This window comes from Chlorocebus sabaeus, chromosome 21, assembly GCF_047675955.1.
Source record: "Chlorocebus sabaeus isolate Y175 chromosome 21, mChlSab1.0.hap1, whole genome shotgun sequence".
In the NCBI taxonomy this organism is placed as follows: domain Eukaryota; kingdom Metazoa; phylum Chordata; class Mammalia; order Primates; family Cercopithecidae; genus Chlorocebus; species Chlorocebus sabaeus.
In genome coordinates, this window is record NC_132924.1 from 23,230,588 (window position 1) to 23,250,649 (window position 20,062).

General features: G+C 38.9%; 1 protein-coding gene across 3 annotated transcripts in view; it reads left to right on the forward strand.

Annotated features, from left to right (window-relative positions):
• The window catches only part of LOC103226200 (amphiphysin), a 251,796-nt gene that overhangs the window by 104,040 nt on the left and 127,694 nt on the right, over nucleotides 1–20,062 (forward strand). The gene's annotated exons all lie outside the window — the stretch shown is intronic.

Genomic DNA, 20,062 nt, shown 5'->3' on the forward strand with positions numbered 1-20,062 from the left:
ATTGCCATTGATCCCATATTACCGTCTAATTCACAGATCCTCAAATTTTGCCTATGACAAAACTTCTGCTGTGCAGAAGATGATGAAAAGACAAATTAGAGGCCCAGAGAAAATGTTTGCAACATATGCCCTAATTGTGTTTTTTAAAGAGCCTGTATCCAATACAGGGTCACGTGTTGCCGCTAGTTGTCAGGTTTCATTAGTTTCTTTAAACTAACTCTCTTGGAAGAGTGTTTCAGCGTTTTCTTGCCTTGCATGATCTTGACAATTTTGAGTACTGCCCAGTGTTTATTTGTAGAGTGTCCCTCACTCTGGATTTGCCCGATACTTTTCTCATAATTAGCTTCATGTTAATAATTAGCTTCTGGGAAGATTACTACAAAAATAAGTGATGCCCAGTGTATGCTGTCAGAACACACATCATGTTTATTTGTGCCACTGCTAGTGATGTTAACTTTTATCACTTTGTGATGGCACAGCTCAACAGATGATATGCCAGGTATCTCTAGTAAGATAACATGATATCTGCCAGGTATCTCTAGTGTAGAGTTAATACATAAGTATTTTATCTATTAAAATTAATAAATATTTAATAAGTAATATTAATAAATATTTTGCGGGGATTAGTTTGAGATTGTAAATGTCCTGTTTCTCATCAAACTGTCACCTACTAGTTTTATCGACTAATGCTTCTTCTTTAAATCAGCTATTATTCTGATGCTTGCTACATTGTGAATTATTTTGAATTCGTTCTAAACTTATTAATTCGCATTCTACTCAATGGTAAAATTTTTGAGTATTGTGACATTGTACAATCGTTTTGCAAAATGTTGTTATCTCTGCCCTCACTCCTGGTAAAAATGTTTCTTTCTTTCTTAATTAATTAATTATATAAGCATGTACTTATGGATTCCTACGTTGTTCGTTGGGTTATAATTCATTATTATTAGTCGTTTTGGAGTGCAGTTGCCCCAAATTTAGCCAGTGGAAACTCCTAGGAGTTGACTCCTTTGTCCTTTTGACAGATCTGCTTAATTCTCTGACAATAGTTTTACCTTTTTGGTACTAGATGTTTCAGGATCTCGTTGTGCTTCCCTTGCCCACATAGCTTGGAATCAGCTGTTTTCCCAAGAAAGGCTGGTTTCCTGGAAAAATCTTGGTGGAGATTGGGATTTAGAAACCAATATCTGGGTTCCAGGTGTATTCTTTGCTCCTAGGGTATCATGCTTCTAGGCCTTCTAAGTGGACAGAATATATATGTGTGTATATACACACACACATACATGTCTATGAATACATATCTATATACAAGTATTTCTACACACAGACATCTATATTATCTATCTATCTGAACCATGACCCTTCTAACTGCAGTTCAGTATCTCCTGCTTTATTTGGGTTCTCCCCTCCACTCCTTTATTTTTTATTTTTTATTTTTTATTTTTTTTGAGACGGAGTTTCACTCTTGTTGCCCAGGCTGGAGTGCAGTGGTGCGATCTCCGCTCACTGCGACCTCCGCCGCCCGGTTTCAAGTGATTCTCCTGCCTCAGCCTCCTGAGTAACTGGGATTACAGACACCTGCCACTACGCCCGGCTAATTTTTGTATTTTTAGTAACGACGGGAGTTTCACTGTGTTGGCCAGGCTGGTCTCAAACTCCGACCTCGTGATCCGCCTGCCTTGGCCTCCCAAAGTGCTGGGATTACAGGCGCAAGCCAATGGGCCCAGCCGGGCATTCCCCCTTTCTAGATTTGTACCTTCCTCTTTGAGAGTGAGAAACCTGCTTTCATTATCTTCAATATATGTGTATTTATTTGCACAGTCTCCTTTATGTAACCAGCCTCCTGACCATGTGGGCCATCTCTTTGTCTCCTGTGCTGCACCAGTCCAGGGTCCCCTGCTCTCTAGCTCTCTAGCTGTGGGCTGATTCATACCCTACACTTTCATTCGTACCTACGCTTTCCCCTTCTCTCCCCTCTGGAGGCTTGCTGACCAAGAATCCCTGCCCACTTAGCGCCCTAGCCGAGTTCCCGCTTGCTGATGGTATGCCTGCTGCATTCTCTCTGCCCTCACTCCTTGCACCATGCCTTCTGAGAGTCTCCCTGCTATACTCACTCACTCTGCCTGTGCATCACAGGAAGTATCCCGCTTATTTAAAATACTGGCACCTAAGTCAATTTCATGATGGAGTTTGTAAAATAAATCAATGTCTATAGAACACATTTGACCCATGGGCTATAACAATACTAAACCTACAAACATTATTACACATATAAGTGTACTAAAGGATAAGCATTATTAATGTCCTGAGGAAAAGATAACAGTTAATATATGGCCATATTAACTTAGCAAGCAGTTTGCTTTTTAGACTTTAATAGGATGGCAGTTATCAATTTTAAATGTATGGTTTGTTTGCATTTACTCTAAAAGAATTAAAATGTGGTTCTTGACTTTTGGAAGTACAAGACCCTTACTTGAGGTCTCTTTTGTCGCTACCTCATGCAGTGACCCCACAGATCCCAAGCAGCTCATTGTAACTGGTGTTACTCTACCTTATCAGGAATTTCCTATGATAGCTGTAGTAATAAACTTCATAGGGTGGTAGATTTGGCCTTAATTATCCCTGTTCCACTGTGGCCGCTGAGGGAAATCTCAGTAGAATTTTCAGCACTGGGATAAGGGTCACCCATGCCATGGCAGTACAAATTACAGGTTTATTATATATGGAGCATTATTCTTTCTGTTGTTGATTTTTAATACTTCTATATAAAACAGGCATTATTCCAGTCATGTGTTTGAGAAAAGGAGGGTAGAAAAATAATATATTTAAGTCAATAGTGGCTTCACAGGGCTCTTTATAATCACAGTGGTTGAAGTATTTGAAATGCAGTGTCACAGTAGTCATTACATTCATTTAACGGTATGTTATTAAGTGTGGGATTAAATGGCTGGTTGTCTTCATGTTTAGTTTACTGTCCGTTGTTAGACATCTTTTAGTAGAGCATAACAAGCCTAAAATTGGATCAGGCTTATCATTGGGTCCTTTATTTAATGTGCAAGGGTGTTAAATGCAGAGAAAAGAAAATGTCTTGGTGCTGGTTAAAGACCCACCAAGGTCTTAAATAGAAGACAGAATTCTGGTGACATTTCAGCAAAGATTGTATATGGGAAGCACCTCCTGAATGTCCGGGTCTCAGATACACAGATACACAGCTACATTACTATCATGTAAGAAAACTGGATAATAAATAACGTACTACTGAAGTATACAGAGGAAGAGAGACTCCTGACTGAGGGCATGGGAATCCCTCCAACAGAGAGTGAAAAGTCTGTAGATCAAGAAAGCAACATAGAAATGGGGTGGGGGATAATATTTCCTTTCCTTTAATGAAGTATTAAGAAAAAAAAGAGATGATGCATGGAGGGGTATGTTCTACTCAATCTTCACTTTTCCAAAAATCTCTCTCTACCTTTTTCCATTTGTTAAAAAATGTATCTGACTCCACACATACTTTTTTTTTTTTTTTTTTTTTTTTTGAGATGGAGTCTCGCTCTGTCACTCAGGCTGGAGTGAAGTAGCACTGTCTCTGTTCACTGCAACCTCTGCCCCCTGGATTCAAGTGATTCTCCTGCCTCAGCCTCCTGAGTAGGTGGGATTACAGGCACCTGCCACCATGCCTGGCTAATTTTTGTGGTTTTAGTAGAGACAGGTTTCGTCATGTTGGCCAGGCTGGTCTCGAACTCCTGACCTCAACTGATCGACCTGCCTTGGCCTCCCAAAGTGCTGGGATTACAGGTGTGACCCACCACACCTGACCCACACATACATTTTAACACAGAAAAATCTCTGACCTCTTGTCTGGGGTAGTTTCCTTAAGATAACCTCTTAGGAATATATATTTACATGACTTGGAGCAAATTCTACTTGTTTGGAATTTTTCTTTATTCAGTGCCCACTCTATAGGACACAAATTATTTGTACCTAGAGATTGCTTTGGGCTTTCTCTCACATTCATAGCACTCAGTCTTTCTTTGGCCATCCATAAGGATTTGATCACACTTCCCCTTTTAGTTTTTGGCGGAACTCAACTGCCTAACAGCCAAATAAGTGACTTTTTTCTTTAGGGATCCCGTTAAGGAGGTTGATGTGAATTGAGATGCTCTGATGTAATTAAAAGCAGAAAGGAAGTTGCTGCAATGAATAGTTGGTGGTCTATGTCTGTAGTGTAATTTGGGGACTGAAGTGCTGGCTTTCCAACTCTTTTCCACTTCCCTCACTGCAACTACTTCCTTATCATTTCAATGCCCTTCCTTCCTGTATCTCCCTTCTCCTTATGCTCAAGTCCTATCCTTCTTTAAGGTCAACTCACAAGGAATATTCTAGTGGTATTTTCTCCATCCCCTCAGTCAGGAGTCTCTTTTCCTCTGTATACTTCAGTAATATGTTATTTGTTATCCAGTTTTCTTACATGATAGTAATTTAACTATGTATCTATGTTCTTATTAAATTGTGAAATATTTAAAGGAAGACTCAACATTTAGTCATTTTTACAAACCTTCAATGGCTTCTAGTACTTGCTAGGTACCTAATAAGTACATCCCAGTTTTGACTTGCCTGCTTGTCACACTTATTCTCTGTATTTACCCTTTGCTTTGTGTTATTATGTACTGCCTCACTCATTTAATATCAAAGCCCCTCTTTTTAAAAACTCTATGTAAACTTTATGACTATACATGCAAAACATTTATAAATGAAACATTAGAAGATTGAAGTCATCACTATATTAAGAGGATAATGTACTGTGACTAGGGAGAGTTTATTCCTGGAGTGTAGATGGTTTGATTCCCAGATGAACACTTTTTTCTGATAAGTTGACGTCTTGTAGAATTTAGGCTATATAAATCATAATTCCAACAGAATGTTTTATAGATATAGTTAAACTGATTCTAAGATTATATGCATATACATATATATACACACACACACATACATACACACATATGGGGGCAGAGAGAAAGAGAGAGAGAGAGAAAGGCAAGGGAATTAGAATAGCCAAGATGATTTTTTATTTTTTTAATTTTTATTTATTTTCAACTTCTTAGATTCAATTTTATTCCTTTTATGGCTGCATAGTATTCTGTGGTGTATATGTACCACTTTTTTTTTTAATCAAATTAACAACTGATAGGTACCTAGGTTGATTTCATAAATCTGCTATTGTCAATAGTACTGCAATGAACATGTGAGTGCATGTGTCAACACTCCTCTTTTTATATTGTCATTTACTATACCTCTTTTATCCAGGCCTGACATGGCCTGGGCTTGATCCTAACCTGGACTATGGAGACTAGAGCAAAGTTTTGGTCACTCCTGGTTCAAAAACTGCCCTAGTTCCTGTGGTATCTGTGGACACAGTATTTTCAGTCTTCTAGGAATTTTACACACATTTACAAACAATAAAATAAATAATTTTAATTTTGCCTAAGAATGTTTTTCTTGTCTTTAAGTCCAAGTTAGGTTCTTCAATTTGTACAACATTAAAATATTTTTAATATACTGGGTTTTGGAGTAAGATTATTCTCTTATAGGATAATGTTTTTACCAGAGAGCCTTAATATATTTAATTGATATCAATCAATTGCTATGAGAAACTTCATTTGTAATTATGAGTCTTGTTGCCTGAATTCATACTGAATTTCCATTGATCTTTAAACTCAATAGTCGCACAGTATTCTATAAGTGAATTGGTGCATGTCTGCATCTCTTTAAATAAAGTTTACCTAGAGATGCTAAGTCTGTTTTTTGCTGCTGTAGCAGAATATCACAGAATGGGTAATTTGTAAAGAAAGGAAATACATTTCTCACAGTTCTGGAGTCTGGGTAGTCCAAGGATGTGATGCCAGCATTGACTCTGCTATCTGATGAAGACCATCCCATGGCAGATGGGTGGAAAGTAGAAGCAAGTTAACATGACACAGAGGAAATTGGGTTGAACTTATCTTTTTTATCAGAAGCCCACTCCCACGATAACTAGCTCACTCCCATGATAATGACATTAATCCATTCATGAGTGTGAAACCCACATGACCTAATTATCTCTTAAAGATCCTGCATCTCAACACTGTTGCAATGGTAATTAAATTTCAAGATGAGTTTTGGCAGGGATGTTCAAACCATGGAATTCCTCCCTGGTCCCTCAAAACTCATGTCCTTCTCACAATTCAAAATATATTTATTCCATCCCAACAGCCCCAAAAGTCTTAACTTATTCCAACGTCAATTCAAAAGTTCAAAGTCCAGAGTCCTGTATAAATCATATGTGAATGAGACTGAATGCATGATTCATCCCGAGGCAAATTCCTTTCAGCCGTGAGCCTGTGAAATCAAAACAAGTTATCTACTTACAAAATACAATGGTGGAACAGGCATAGGACAGACATTCCTATTCTAAAGGGGATAAATAGATAAGAAGAAAGAGATAACTGTTCCCAAGTAAGTCCAAAACCCAACAGAGAAAACATTAAACATTAAAGCTGGTGAATAATCACCTGTGACTCTATATCCCACTTATTGGATACACTGGGGCTGGGGTTGGGCCCCCATGGTCTCAGACAGCCCTGCCCCCATGACTTTGCTAGGCTCAGTTCACCCAGCTTTAATGGGTTAGAGTTCCATGCTGGTGGCCCTACAAGTTCTATGTTTTCTGTGGCAGCCCTGCCCCAAGGGTTTCACTATACATTGCCCTAGTAGAGATTCTGTGACACCTCTCCTTTTGTAGCAAGTTTGTGCCTGAGTTCCAAGCTTTTTATGAAATCCTTTGAAATCTCATGAGAAGAAGAAGCCATTTCCTCAAAGTTCTTCCATTCTGTGCACCTGCAGAATTATCACCATGTGGACACTACCAAGGCTTACCACTTGTACCATGTAGAGCAGTGGATTGAGCTGCTCTTGGGACCACTCGAGCCACAGCTGGGCTGGCCAAAGAGTGCTGCACTGAGATGTAAGAAGCAGAGTCCCTTGGTTGTCCTGGGCAGTGAGCCTGTGGAGGGTACCCCAGGTCCATCTCCCAAAACCATTCTGCCCTTCTAGAGCTCTGAGACTGTGATGGGATGGGCAGCCTAGAAGATTTTCAGAATGATTGTGGGGTCTTTCATTGTCTTGATGAATACCACTTGGCTTCTTTTTGTTCATATTAATCTCTTTAACAAATGATACTTGGCTATACCCTTAGCATTGTCTCTCTGATATGCTTTTTATTCTTTACATAGTCAGGCTGTGAATTTTCAAATCTTGCATATTTAAGTCATTTCTTTTCTCTGGCATCTCACTATATGTAGTTGAAAGTAATCACACAGCAACCTGAATGCTTTGCTGCTTAGATATTTCTTCCATCAGATATCCTAGTGCATCAGTGTATTAGTCTCTTACACTGCTATAAAGACCTACCTAAGACTGGGTAATCTATAAAGAAATGAGGTTTAATTGGCTCATGGTTCCTCAGGCTGAATAGCAAGCATGGATGGAGCAGGGAGGCTCAGGAAATTTAAAATTATGGCAGAAGGTGAAGAAGAAGGAGGTAGATCTTACGTGACTGGAGCAGGAGGAAGAGAGTGAAGGGAGAAGTGCTTTATACTTTTAAACAGCCAGATCTCATGAGAATTCACTCACTATTATGAGAATGGCAAGAATGGCAAGGGGGAAGTCCACCCCCATGAACCAATCACCTCCTACCAGGTTCCTCCTCCAACACTTGGGATTACAATTTGACATGAGATTTGAGTGGGGACACAAATCCAAACCATATCATTCCTCTTCTGGCCCCTCCCAAATCTCATGTCCTTCTCACATTTTAAAATACAATAATTCCTTCTCAACAGTCCTCCAAGTCTTAACTCATTTCCGCATTAAATGAAAAGTCTACAGTTCGAAGTCTCATCTGAGACAAAGCAAGACCCTTCCACCTACGAGCCTGTAAAAATAGAAAACAAATTAATTATTTCCAAGGTACAGTAGAGATAGAGGCATTGGGTAAATACATCCATTCCAAAAGGGATAAATGGACCAAAAAAAGGGGCTACAGGCCCTATGCAAGTCTGAAACCCAGAAAGGCAGTCATTAAATCAGAAAGGTCCAAGATAATCTCCCTGACCCCATGCCTCATATTCAGGTGACACTGACACAAGGGGTGGGCTCCCAAGGCCTTGGGCAACTCTGCCTCTGTGGCTCTGCAGGGCACAGCCCCTGAGACTGCTGGTGTTAAGTGCCTGCAGCTTTTGCAGGTGCAGGGTACAAGCTGTCAGTGGATCTACCATTCTGGGGTCTAGAGGACAGTGGCCCTCTTCTCACAGCACTAGGCAGTGCCTCAGTGGGGCGTCTGTATAAGGGGTCCAATCCCATATTTCTTCTCGGCACTGCCCTAGTAGAGGTTCTCCATGAGGGCTTTGCTCCTATAGCAAAATTCTGCCTGGACCAGGTGTTTCAATACATCCTCTGAAATCTAGGCAGAGGCTCCCATGCCTCAGCTCTTGCCCTCTGCGTACCTACAGGCGTAACACTGTGTGGAAGTCATCAAGTCTTACAGCTTACATCCTCTGGAGCAGTGACCTGAGACTTATCTGGGTCCCTTTTAACCATGACTGGAGCTGGAGTGGCTGGGATGCAGGGAGCAGTATCCCAAGGCTGCTCAGGGCAGTAGGGCCCTGGGCCAGCCCATGAAACCATTCTTTCCTTCTAGGCCTCAGGGCCTGTGATGGAAGGGGCTGCCAAGAAGGTCTCTGAAAAAAATGCCTTCAAGGCATTTTCCCCATTGTCTTGGCTCCTTTTTACTTATGCAGCTAACTTGAATTCCTCTCCAGAAAATGGGTTTTTCTTTTCTACCACATTATACTCTACTTCCCTTTTAAACATAAGTTCTAGCTTCAGGTCATTTCTTTGCTAATGAATATAAGCATAGGTTGCTAGAAGCAGCCAGGTCAAATCTTGAACATTTTGCTGCTTAGACATTTCTTCCACCATCTCTGTAGGGCAGAGGCACAATGCCTCCCATCTCTTTGCTAACAAATTACACAAATGACCTTTGCTCCCATTCCTAATAAGTTCCTCATCTCTATCTGAGACCTCCTCAGCCTGGACTTCATTGACTATATCACTATCAGAATTTTGGTTACAACAATTTAATAAGTCTCTAGGAAGTTCCAAACTTTCCCTCATCTTTTTGTCTTTTTCTGAGTCCTCCAAATTCTTCCAACCTCTACCCATTACCCAGTTCCAAAGTTACTTCCATATTTGCAGGTATCTTTATAGCAATGCCCCAGTACTTGGTGCCAATTTTTCGTATTATTTCATTCTCTCACTGCTATGAAGAACTACCTGAGACTGGGTAATTTATAAAGAAAAGAGGTTAAGTTTGTTCACAGTTCCACAGTCTTTACAGGAAGCATGGATGGGGAGGCCTCTGGAAACTTACAATCATGGTGGAGGGTGAAAAGGAAGGACACATATCTTACTTGTCTGGAGCAGGAGGAAGAGAGTGAAGGAAGAAGTGCTACACACTTTTAAACAGTCAGATCTCACGAGAAGTCGCTATTATCATGAGAATAGCAAAGGGGAAGTCCACCCCCATTATCCAGTCACCTCCCAACAGGTCCCTCCTCCAACACTGGGGATTATTGTTCAACATGAGATTTGGGTGTGGACAGAAATCTAAACCATATCAATCACCCTAAATTTCTACATTCCATAAAGACCACAGGGCATGGACACAATTCAGCTAACGTCTTTGTTACTGTATAACAAGGATTCCCTTTTCTTCAGGTTCCAATGCCTTGTTCCTCTTTTTTTGTCTGAGACATCACCAGAATGGCCTTTACCGTCCATATTTTCACCATAATTCTGGTCACAATCACATAAGTAATCTCTAGGGAGATTCAGATTTTTCCTACAGCTCTCCTCTTCTGAGCCCTCACGAGAATCACCCTTAGTGCTCTGTTCACAGTCATAAAGGCTCTTTTTAGCCTGCTCCAAACTCTTCCAGCCTCTATCCATTACCCAATTCTAAAGCTTCATCTGCATTTTCAGGTATTTTTTATAGCAACAGTCCCACTTTCTGGTATAAATTTTCTGTCTTAGTCTGCTGCTACAATAGAATACCACTGACTGGGTAATTTATAAAGAAAAATTTATCTCTCACAATCTGGAGGCTAAGAAGACCAAGGGCATGGCATCAGCATCTGCTCAGACATTGGTGGAAGGACAGAAGGTGAAACCAAGTGCACAAAACAGAGAAGAAATCAGGCCAAGCTCATCTTTCATACCAGGAGCCCACTCCCATGATAACTAGACCACTCACATGATAATGGCATTAATCCATTCATGAAGGTGAAGCCATCATGGCCTAATCACCTCGTAAAAATCCTACCTCTCAACACTGTTACAACAGCAATTAAATTTCAATGTGAGTTTTGGCAAGGACATTGAAACCATGGCATATACTCTTAGTTGTAGCTATAATTTTCTGCAGGGGTTCTTTAATATTGAAAACCATCTTATTGTGTAAATATTTTCCAAATTTTAAAGTGTTTCATCTTAGTATTAACTTTTAAGGAAGTTTTTAGGTTATTTGATAGATGATATCATGTGGAGGCCCATTTAAAACAATAGCAGGTAACTACTGAGGCATGCATTTGCTATGGATTTACTGAGTGTGCGCTGCATACCAGGAATTGATCTAGGTATTCCAGAAACTTCAGTGAACAAGACAGACAAAGGTCATTACCATTGTGGATCTTACTTCCAAAACAGGGAGGCAGACAATAAATAGAGTACAATTAATAAGTAGATTATACTGTCTACTAGAAAATGATGAGAGCTATAGAAGGAAGACCAAGTAAGGCAAGAATAAGCAGAGCAAAGGGAATGGTTTTTAGAGGCCTGGAGGCAGCAATTTTCAAGTTTTGCCTTTTGAAGCAAAGTGCAGTCAAAGACCAAGCCTATAGCTGGGAGAAGGAGTGAGGGTCAAAAGAATATTTTCTTAAGAAGGCAGAAATATCTGTGTACTAAAGGGACTCATTTAGTCCAGAATGAAAATGTGGTGATTCATCAGACAAAGGGGAGAACAGCTGATCTGTGTCCTCGAGTAGGCAGGAGGAGATGGTATCTAAAACACAACTGAGAAATTGACTTGAGCTAGGAGCAGGACACTTTATTTAAGGTAAGAGAGAATAAATTCCCTATAGACAAATCTTTACTGAAAGGATTCTTCACTGACTCAAGGCATTGTACAAAGCACTGAAATAAATGAACAATTTAGAGAAAAATTTCTGTTTTGGTCAAGCTTGTGGTCTAGTGCACAAAAGTCTTCTTTCTTTTGAAGCAATTAAAGTAGTAGGAAAAAGATACAGAATCTCTCGATGATGTCACTATACTTCTATAATTATCATATATTTTGATATCCTAGTTTCATCACTTATCATTAGTGCATGAGTATTCTCTCACCCCAATTCTTAGAAGAAATTATTTCTATACCTTTCCACAATCCCATTTTCAGGTAGACTTCCCAGGTTCAATAGGTATCTCCTGTTCATTTCTGCAAAAATCATCACCCTGTAAAGCTGCTCACATAGCATGCTAAATAGTCATGAAATTGTTAGGTGATTGGCTATGAGATTCTTAGTTTAATTTAGATATAGTTGTATTCATTATATGGCAAAAAACAAGGGAATGTGGCCACTGAGCTCTTAGTCAAGACTGCCACTCTCCTTGGTAATATTATTCTTATGGGAAATATGTGTTTTGATTATACAATCTTGATTTAAAGTTTTTAAAATATAAGTATAAACCACTATGATTGCCAATAAAATTGACTTCTGTGGGAGGGAGCAGATAGTGGAAACCTGTAGGTGTCAAAAGAATGTAATGGCCCTTGCTTTTCAAACTGTTCTGCATTTATCTATAGTCTTCCTATTTATTTCATTTCCAACACATCCAATAAATCTCTTTGCTCACTGGCAAATAAGTCTGCCTACTTCATGGGAATGCTAGGGTGTTGCTGTCCATGGTGCCAGACGTGAGGAAGAAAACTAAAACTTGTTACATTTGTTGAACTTGTTTATCTGTTAACCTCTTTATTCTTATTTATTTTATTTCATCAGTAAGAATATCTCTTCAGTTCTAGCCCATCTAAATGAAAAGCCTTAGTTCAAATGGAGCTAGAAATTGACCCAGTCAAATTGCAGATGTCACAGGCATTACTGTGCCATTTCCTATGAAGCCTGTCCCCAGTTTAAGAATCACTCCTAGAGGAAGCTCTTCATGTTATTTCTCTGATGGTTTCCTTTTATCTGTTCTATTCTGTTACCCACTTTAATTGCATTTTACTCTACAATATTAATTAACCATGCCAACTAGGGAGGGTTTAGAGTCCCATTCCTCAGCATTTATTTAGAGACTAATGCTATATATTTTCCACTTCCCTTGTGAATTAAGCTCATTATTTAGTTTGGATGTATCTGTCTAAATGATTCCCAGGTTAACTGTACCATTCTGGTAATGGGATGCAGAGAATGAGGCATGTCTGTCATCCAAACCCAGGGAGACTATTGGAAATGGTTTTGAAATCTGCAGAAATGAGCTACAGTTGGTTTTTAGATTTGCATGAGTTTTATTGGTTCCCATTGACGGTGATTCTGTCTTATAAGTCACCTTGTAAACCTCACCATGGATTTTGCCATTAGCATAGCAATCTAAAGGAAGGACATACATTAGAAGGAATGTCTTATGGTGACTGACTGAAACATGGAACCAGACATATTTTTAAGTGTCTTTTTAGCAATCTCATACTAGAGCTATATACACACTTAAGTGTCCATTAAGTGACAGACACAGTGAAAAATTAAAGTTTTCCAATAACCATCACCTGGAGGATTTTTAAAAATACAGATTCCTGGGTCCTATTTCAGACTTATGAGTCAGGTCACACATTTGACTTGTGTCTCTAAAGAGTCGTTCTATGATGTTAACCACTCGGTTATAAGCCTGAGATTGCACACATATAATAAAGATAATGCCTTCTTTGATTGCGTATCTGCTCTAATATGTTCCCAAACCTGATTAGTTATAAGAATCTTCCAAGGAGCTTTAACAATTTCCAAATTTCCAAGCCTTATTTGACTGACTTAGACAAAAGCAGTGACAAAGTGTTTTTATATTGAAGACTTTCTACAAGTAGGGCTTTGACATTTAGAAAGCGTTTTGTATATTAGCTACTTGATTCTCATGGCAATCCATAATTATAATTGTTTTACATGAGAAAACTGAGTATATGTCATAAACGTTTTCATTTTGAAAATGAACTTAATGATTCTCTTTTCCTTTAGTATTCATGCTTTCTTGTTTCCTCAGGCAGTAGTTTATCGTATTGGGTTGATTTTTCTCATATCCATTGTTAGTTGGTTCTTTTACATCTGCATAAATTATTCTTGTATACCCTGGGAGCCTCTATTACTGCAATATTCAAAGCTATAAAATAACTTTCTGAAAAACATAACTGTGTCTTTGATACTTAAAACTACAAATGAAAAAACAAGGAAGCATTATAAATTCCCAAGTAGTTTGTTTTGGGAAGGTTTTTCATCATGCATCTTCCTCACGGGCTAAAATAACGCAGCCTACCTGGATTCCAATTCTGGCTTGCCACCTATTAGATGTGTGACTTTGGGCAAGTCCTCAGCCTCTGTGCCTCCGTTTTCTCATAACAATGTGCCAACAATATGCAATTATTGTGAGGAGTATGAGCTAACAGAGTTGTGAAACTTAGAACAATGCCTGGATTAAAGTGGCCACTCAGTAGGTGTTAGACTTTGTGATTGTTTTGCCAGATCAAAAACTTTCATTGTTGCATCATGGACTGAATTGTGTTCTCCTCAGAGTCATTAGCTGAGTTCCTAATCCCCACTACCTCAGAATGTGACTGTTTTGCCATTAAGGAGGTGATTAAGGTTGAGTGAGGTCATATACCTGAGCCCTAATCCAGCAGGACTGGTGTCCTCATAAGAAGAGGGAGAGGCAACAGGGACACATGCACACAGACAAAAAGTCACACGAGGACACAGCAAGAAGGTGGTCATCTGCAAGCCAAGGAGAGAGGCCATGGGGGAAAATTTCACCTGCCAACACCTTGATCTTAGACTTTCAGCCTCCAGAACTGTGAGAAAGCCACCTGGTCTGTGGTTTTGTGTTGTGGCAGCCCAAGCAAACTAATACAGACATCATAAATGGCAGTTTCAGAAATGTTCTGGCTGTTGATTAGGCCTGGAATAATGATAGCCAAGGCCCTTCCTTCTCTACCATCAGTGCATCTCTGTGCCTTGACACAGCAGTTGTTTTTCTAGTCCTTGTACTTGCTGTCTGATTTGGTCACGACAGAATGTTATAGATAGAGCTAGCATCTATACCCACAGCAGGGGACACTGAACAGCAAGTCACAGGAGGACTTGCTGCTGGAAGTGGAGCTCCTTTAAAGTCTCCTTTGATTTTTGGGTCAGCTCTCCATGCCCCTCCCCTACCAATATATTCAATACTGTGCTCTAGCTATTAAGGTGAAGGCTGAAAAGATTTTAAATCATGTCCGTGATGCACCTTGTAAGTCAAGTCTCCTCACACACACACACAGTGAGAAAAACAACTGAGTGGTTTTTCAAGGGTCACAAATTCAAGGCAATAAAGCAGATCTTCCAGCTATATCCAGTCTGCATGCTGTGATGATTTAATGGTGGTTTAACACAATATGGGTTAGCTTTTCCAGAAGATCTGAATGGAGATCTGCATACATTCAAAAAAGTTGACTGGCTTAAGGGAAATAAATGGAGAGATTGTACATGTGATTATGATGATGTCACTATACTTCCATAATTATGATATATTTTGATATATCATAATTTGATATTGTTTTGTTGAAGCTAGAAAGTATGTGATAATCAGTTTTCAGATCGTAGATATTCTTGGAATTGGTGACAGGGATAGTTGGAAATTGGGCCACGAATCTTGGATAAAATTGTAGAAACCGAGATGTTCTCTTTGACATTTCTCTTCCTTCCATGCACTCCCTGCCTCATCATCCCAGGAATATGACTGCGAATATCCAGTCTTATTTCATCTCTATCTTGTAGCTTCTGCATTAATATCTGTGAAAAAAAGAAATAAATAAAGAGAAACTGTTTTATGAAGTCAGTGCTGGCTTCTTAATGACAAGACAGCTCCAATAGTGCAAAGAGCTCAAAGCAAGGAAACAGCAATGTAAATTTCAGAGACCCTAGTGCTTTTACTGATGAAAAACTCTCATCTTCCCATTTAACAGCACCTGAACTTTTCATAGGGAGAGCTCTATGTCTTAACAAACCAGGAGTGCCTGTAGTGCTCAGTGGCCTAATGTCTTTGATCGTAAGTGGATTCAGATATTATGTTATTAGTCATCTGTTAATCAAGGTGCTGATTATGGGCTCATTAAATCTCATCTCCTTGATAATCTAATTTTCCTCTAAGCTTCAAAAATGATCAGCAAATTTATTATCATTGCTTTCGAGATTGAGTTAACCTGTCTGAACTCTGAGAAATTGAGCCAGTTTTAATTTTGATATGTTACTTCAGCCATTTTCAAGAGAAAAATGTCATCAAAGGCCAAAAATAATAATGCAACTCTGGGAATGTCTATAGGCTTATGATCACAGATGAGATGACAGGACTCACCTTTGTAAAATTACAACTTTATGAAGTTATGTCTCCTAAGATCCACCTTTCATGCAGATGTTAGTACTGCTGGCTTTCCACCTGAGCCCTTTTTAAAATGTCAGCTCATAATTTCTGGGTTGGAGAGGCAACTTAATGAAACATTTTTCTATACTGTGTGTGATATTTTCTTCCTCTTGTCTTTCTTTTTCTTTTTATAACAAAAGTTACTTATAAAGATAAGTCAGTACTACACTGACCATATATTAACAAGCCAATTCAACAGGCTATTGCCTGTTTAACAGGTATTAAACTCCTATCATTTGAGGTATTTTCCAGACCTGCTTAACCTTACTAATAAAATCCACAGGGTTTGGTTTTTCTTGTGCAGTTGGGGCTATAGTGATGCACACCCCCACCCCGGGGTGTCATGCACATGGTAGTATGTGGGAATGGTGCCCCTAAATTGTGCAGTGGTTGCTGCTGCTCTAAGTTTAATTCCTTAGGAATCACTAATTCATTCTATGAATTTTGTCCACAACTAAATTAAATTAATGCCTCAAGTATGGTTTCTTTCTTCTGGGCAGAAATAACTAGGTTAAAGGTAAACTAACAAAATTATACCTTTTTCAAGACTCTTGAAGTCTTGGAATATGTATTTACTAATATTAGTATATTGCAGGGCTTCAAAATTCAGTGTATGTAAACAAACAAACAAAAAGCTTGACTCAGTAATTTCCCATACTCATTGCATCTTCATGCAGTTGGATCTTCTCCAAAGAGGAGTATTACTAGGCAATTCAGACAACTTAATTATAATAGACCCCCCTGCCCTCCTGTTGCCATGATCCCTGTGTCCAGGACATAGAACAATAATTTCCTGATATCTTGTAGAAAACGATATAAAGAAACAAGAAGGGAAAAAACAGGCATATGATCTCAAGAGTGTAGAAAACTTTGTTTTCTGCACACACATGTGCAATACATAATTCACAGCTGAATTACTAAAATGATACTTTACAAAGGAATTTGGAATGAACTTCAAATTCAGTGAAATCTGAGCAATGTTATAAGAATTTGTTTACTTTCAAACATCTGCTATTCCTGCAGAATAATGATCTTAAGGAAATTTTGTTATGCAATAAGTTTTGTATAGAAGAAACTACTTTATGGCATATTGTAGGTGGAGGAGTTTTCTCCAGAGCTTTTTACCTTTTTGATTAAAGTAGAACTTGACATGAAATTAAGTGTGGCTATTACTGTGGTTCATGAAACCCAAATACTCATGGGGAAAATTAAGAATTTTAATAACTGGAAAAGAAGAAAGTCGTTTAAATCAGCCTTTAGTTTATCTGCTTAAATTGAACTCATTTATTAAGCAATTATCACATAATTTTGAACTTTGTTCCACTCTTATATAAAAAATCTCTTCTGGATTTCTTATTTCATTAAAAAAAAAAAGTCTGCAGTGCTTCCCTTTGACAAGATGAATCCAGTATATGGATTGGAGCCTGAATTATTTCACTTGATTTCTACTGAAGGAAAAGGCAATTAGTTAATTGTGGGGTTAATTTGACATAACTTTATTCCTTGAACATTTGAGAAAAGAATGCCCTTCACTGCTACTTTTTTGCTATTTCTGGATATTCTGAGAAATCCTGGTGACTCATAACCATCCCTTTTCACGGCCGGCTCTGTATAACTGAGGGAACACATCCCTCTGGGTGAGAAGTGAGCCTTGCTTAACTCGGTGTCCCTCACACATTTCCATGGAAGGACTACGACTGGTACAGCAGAATCCTAAAGCAGACAGCTGAAAGCAGCAGAAATCTGTGACGTTCTGTGTTTCATCCCCATGCTGTTTTTTTATTCGACTTCATAAGAGGTGGCTTAGTGGTTGTAAAATAATGGTTTCTCTTCTATTTCTTTCCCTTCACCTCAATAAACTGATGTTCCAGAGAGATCTTTTAGCTTTGTTTTGTGGATGTATGTGCCCTAGATAAACCACTAAATGCCCCCAGGTTCTGCAATTATATAGTTTGAGAAATGTGGCCTTAATGGATTCAAGCCCTCCTAATTGTACCTTTTAGGATTTTTAGGCTTTAGATTGGTTTGGGTCTATATTTGTCTAGGTAAATTTCAGATACTATTCTCTCTTAAATTATCTGAAATATGATGGGACAAATGATTCTGGAGCTTGCTTCTCTCTCAGTTCCATTCTATCTCTTTCCATTGCTTGACCACCACTTGGGCTTCCTTTTGTGAACCATTCAGTTTGTCCTTAATCTTTCCAATTTGATTTTTCTGAAATGTTTCTGTAAATGCCATTAGTCCTTTTCTGTTCACTAACTTGATTGGGCTTTTTATTGTTGTGGTTAGATTTCAGCTTCTCTCCACATTTTGGCATTTCCTCTGTTGATGGTGAATCATTTTATCAGAAGTTTGGTCTAGGTTTATGCCATGGTAGCAATATCTCAGTGGCTTTCAACAATGGAGGTAGGTTTCTCACTCATGAAAATGCAGGTGGAAGCTGTGCTCTGTGGTTCCTTCACTCTGGGATCCAGATTAAAGAAACAAATTCTGTATGGGGAGAGGAAAGAAATGGCAGGAGCATGTGATGGCTCTTATAGCTTCAGCTTGAAAGTAGGACATGTAACTACCATTCATGTTTCATTGGCTAAGTCAAATCCTACAGCCAAGCCTGATGTTGCTGAGGCAGGAAGTATGATCTTTCTCCAATGACAGATCTGGTAGGGATGTGCAGCATAGATTGACAATAATAAAATCTACCAAAATTATTATATTATATGACATTATACCAAAGCCATATTTTTTCCACTTTTTATATACTCAGAATGTGACACAATGCCCTCACATAATGGATATTTAGAAGGCAAAAGACCCACTTCTTTTGTTCCAATATACTTTTCTTGGTGGTTTTGAGGACTTCATCCTGACTTCTCTGGGTCCTCTTCATTGTCTACTTTTACTCAAGTGTTTATCATGAGCATTTTCTCTTTATTCTCCTCTTCCTCTCTCTGGAAATAGTTTTCTACTGCACTTTGCTGTTTGGAACCCCACCATGATTTGCTTTATTTTCTCTAGCTGATGGAATTTGCCATCACACAAACTTCTGAGTGTTTCAACAAGAGAATAGAAAGCTTGAGTTTTGATTTAAAACCATGTTGAGACACTAGAAAGGGAGTCAATTGTTTAGTACTTTGATTTCTGCTTTGCCATTCTGAATAGAACCATTGTGTTTGAAGTTCATACGTACCAGCAAACGGACTCATCCTAAGCTTTTGTCTGGTAGTAACTGGGTTTATAGAGCTACAAAAATAACCTGAGCTTGACTCAAATACAGAATACCTCACCTCAGTGTTGCATAGATTTCAAAGAAATAATGTCACTATACCTGCACAATGCAAGTGTTGTACGGAAAATATCCTAATTCAGAATCCCTTTTGCCATCAAGCATAGTCTTAATTATTTCTTTTCAGTTTCTTTGTATTAATCATTATCTTTAAATGTGATGGGCATTTGTTTTTGTACTCCAACACTTTGAATAGTGGTTGCAGTGCTAAATGTAATCTGCCTTGCAGTGCAATTGTTTTTTTTGTTTTGTTTTGTTTTGTTTTTGCTTATATATTTTAGCTCCCCCACTAGATTATAATGAGGAAAGAGGGTCCCCCCACTACCACTCTTTTGGGCAAATACTAACAGTGTTTGTTAAATCGAACATAACTATTGAAATTATTGAGCTCAAGGTGGAGTCCTCTATGCTAGCCCTCTGCAATTTTGTTAAATGACTCTGCAATTAAAATGCATGCATGTTTTAAATAGATTTTCAGTTGTAAAGTCATAGAAGCTACTGTTGGTGCTCAGACATATGCCCCTAGTACCTACTTTCTCTGAGCCCACCAGACTGACTTGCCAGCATTGGCAACCCTTTGCCTGAGGGCTTCTCCGGTTTCTGGAGCCCCCTCTGCCCCTATTTAGATATATTGGGTAATTAGTGTCCCCTAGGAGCATCTAGAAACATAGCTGACAGGAGATATTGGATAAATGCCTCAGCTTCCTTGCCTTTCCGTTAGGGTATCTATAGGGTGTTTCATTGACACTGTCTTCCAGAGTTCCCCAGAGGAACTGAGGTCCAGTTGCCCACAGTGGTAACTTGCTTGATAATGCTCCCTGTATCCACTGTCTTCCCTTCTTTTCCTCGCTTCTCTACTCTCCTATTGGCATTTCTTTGATTAACTCCAAATTAAACTATTTGCAGTCTCATCCTAGTTTCAGAGAGTCTCGGAGTTTCTAAAAAGGTATCCAAACCAAAACAGGCATT